This window comes from Tamandua tetradactyla, chromosome 1, assembly GCF_023851605.1.
Source record: "Tamandua tetradactyla isolate mTamTet1 chromosome 1, mTamTet1.pri, whole genome shotgun sequence".
NCBI lineage: Eukaryota > Metazoa > Chordata > Mammalia > Pilosa > Myrmecophagidae > Tamandua > Tamandua tetradactyla.
The window spans coordinates 186238632-186241429 of NC_135327.1; the positions used below are offsets into that span (position 1 = coordinate 186238632).

The following is a 2798-nucleotide window of genomic DNA, read 5'->3' on the forward strand; positions in this document are numbered from 1 at the left end:
AAAACCATGAGCTGATAAATTCCTGTTGTTAAACCAATCCATTATATGACTGAAACAGTACCTGAGATTAGGAAAACAACCACCCAAAAGGATTAGAACCGGGGTTCAATAGAACCAGAAATAGTGCATATTTTTTCACGGCCAGGCTGGAAAACCTTAAAACTCATGAGGTTTTGGGTAGAGTACTTAAAGGGTTTTGACTCAGGAGTGGAGATTGGCCCTAGATTAAATGCTGACTGGTCCCACCCAACAAATCTTTAAAGCAAGATGTGAAACGATAAAACTGCTTCCCAGTAACTTCACTGTGTTCTAAAACAGAGCTCATGAATATTTATAGACATCCAAAAATTCCATCATGAAAGTAAAATTCAATTTCTGGCATGCAATAAAAATTACCACACATGCAAAGAAACAGGAAAATACAATTTGTAATGAGGAGAAAAATGAATCAATAAAAAGTGACTCAGTGCTGAGAAAGATGTTAGAATTAGAAGGCAAGAATATTCAGACAGTTATAATAACTGTATCCCATATGTTCAAGAAGCTAGAGGAAAGATTGAAAATGTTAAGTAGAGACACAGAAGATATATTTTTTTAAAAGTCAAACTTCTGGAAATGAAAACTACAATGTCTGAGATGAAAAATATACTGGATCAGATTGATGGCATAGTAGACATTGCAGGAGAAAATGTTAATGAATTTGAAGACAGGGCAATAAAAACAAACCAAAATGGAGTATGAGCTTCAGTGCACAGGTAGGAGTGATGCTGTACTGATCATCTGTGATTTGGGATCCTACTCTCCACCTTCCATGAACATGTTCACATCCTTCTTTGTGCCCACTCTAGTAACTTATTTCCTTTCTGGGCTGGATTTCCCTTAGGGTTCCTGGCCCTGTTCTTACCCCAAAATGACTTTTTGGGGTGCCATTGTGGAAGCCTCACTTAAAATCCCAGGCCCCATGAAGATCCCACTGGTGATTCTCCAACTCCATGATACAAATGGGTCCTAATCCCCCATACACTCATTGCTGTAGATTTATGTCTATATTCTGTGCCAGACTGGTTCCACATAGCAGTTCTTTTTCCACTGAACTTGGACCATACTATGAGCCTGTCCAATACCTGGACCCAGCCCTTCTACTCCTCCATAATCACCACATTTTGCATCATCACCTACAGATATTGAAGCTGTAGTTCAAGACATACTGACTCTAGATGAAGTTGGAAGAGAGAGAATGACCGTAACCCTCATTGATGCCAATCATTGCCCTGGCTCCATCATATTTCTCCTTGAAGGACACTTTGGAACCATCCACAACACAGGTGATTTTTCTATATACACTGTCCATGCAGTTGGGGAAGCAGTTCCATACCTTTGACCCAGGCAATATCAATTGCAAATCAGCCCTGGTTCTTCCTTCCCAAGAAGAAGCTGCCTGCCAGATTGTAGATCGCATTTGAAAACATCCAAAGCGTAATATAAAGATTGGACTCCACAATATGGGAAGGGAGTCACTGATGGATTAGCTGGACCTAGAGTTTCAGACCTCGGTGGTATTGAGTCTTCAGCACTTGATGTTGTTCAGCTGCTGATTTGGTAGATATGTTTACAATATAAGAGAAGACTGGCTGCATTCATGCCATGAACCATAAAAAGATCTGCCATTCTACCATGTTGCCTTGGAACCAGACCCATCTTATCATTGCTATCCTTTTCACAAGCTTGGAAATCCACAAATTCCACCCTGATATCCACATCAGCCCATACTCTGACCATTACTCATACTTGGAGCTCTGTGCCTTTGCAGCAGCACTCAAGCCTTGCTAGGGACTACTTTCAGAACATCCTGAGTCCCAGGCTCCCTATACCCTTGTTTCCATACTCTGTGCGGCAATACATGTGTTCCTCCTTAGAAGACAGAGAATTCTCTGGCTGCTAGAAAGGAAGTAAAAGAAGCCAAGAACCAGGATGTTGTGTTTGATTCCCTTGAGGAAAATTCTTATCAATTTCAAGTGATAGAGACTCAAAGAAGGCCAAAAAAGGGAACCTTCTACTTAGCCTATAGTCCTTGAAAAACAACCTTCCCTCCATACTCTGCAGACCAAGAAACAGTTGTTCCAGGAACTATGTGGCAAAGAAGGGTGTTCCAGTCCCTTTTTCTGAATCCCATGAGATGGTGACTGTGTTGACTGCCCCCTTGGAGTTTTTGAGGCAGCTAAGTCTTCAATGAGGAGTTTTTCTCTCAAGAAACTGGAAGGGAAATGGCTTAGTACCCCGCTTCATTTCCAGTAGAGACAATGATGACCCAGCAACCACAAGGAACCAAAGTGCCTGGGTGGGCCAGGATTCTCCCCAGAAGCATGTTGCCCTTCTTCTGACTACTGAGTTCAAGCCTAAAACATCCGACTCCAGTGAAGTTTTTCCAGGCAAAGAATGCTTTCAAGAGCTTTGATCAGTAAGTGGAAAAATACCATAAAACCCTTACTGAACTACAGAGAAGATACAAAATAAAACTTAGTTTGAACCAACATAGCAGTTTTGAAGATAGTGGGTGTGCTGCTTTGAAAGGATTTATGTACCCTAGAAAAGCCATGTTTTAATTCTAATCAATCTTGTGAGAGCAATGGTTTCTTCTAATCGTTATTCAGCACTATAGGTTGGAAATGTGATTAGATTATTTTCCCGGAGATGTAACTGAATCATTTGTGGGTATTAAACTTGATTAGATGGAGACATGTCTCCACCCATTCTACCTAGGTCTTGATTAGTTTACTGGAATCCTATAAAATAGGAGG

The 2798-nt window shown here is 40.9% G+C and overlaps 1 pseudogene; it reads left to right on the forward strand.

Moving 5' to 3' along the window:
• The first annotated feature begins 730 nt into the window (after nucleotides 1-730).
• On the forward strand, nucleotides 731-2233 carry LOC143681849 (5' exonuclease Apollo pseudogene; annotated as a pseudogene).
• Nucleotides 2234-2798: the final 565 nt, after the last annotated feature.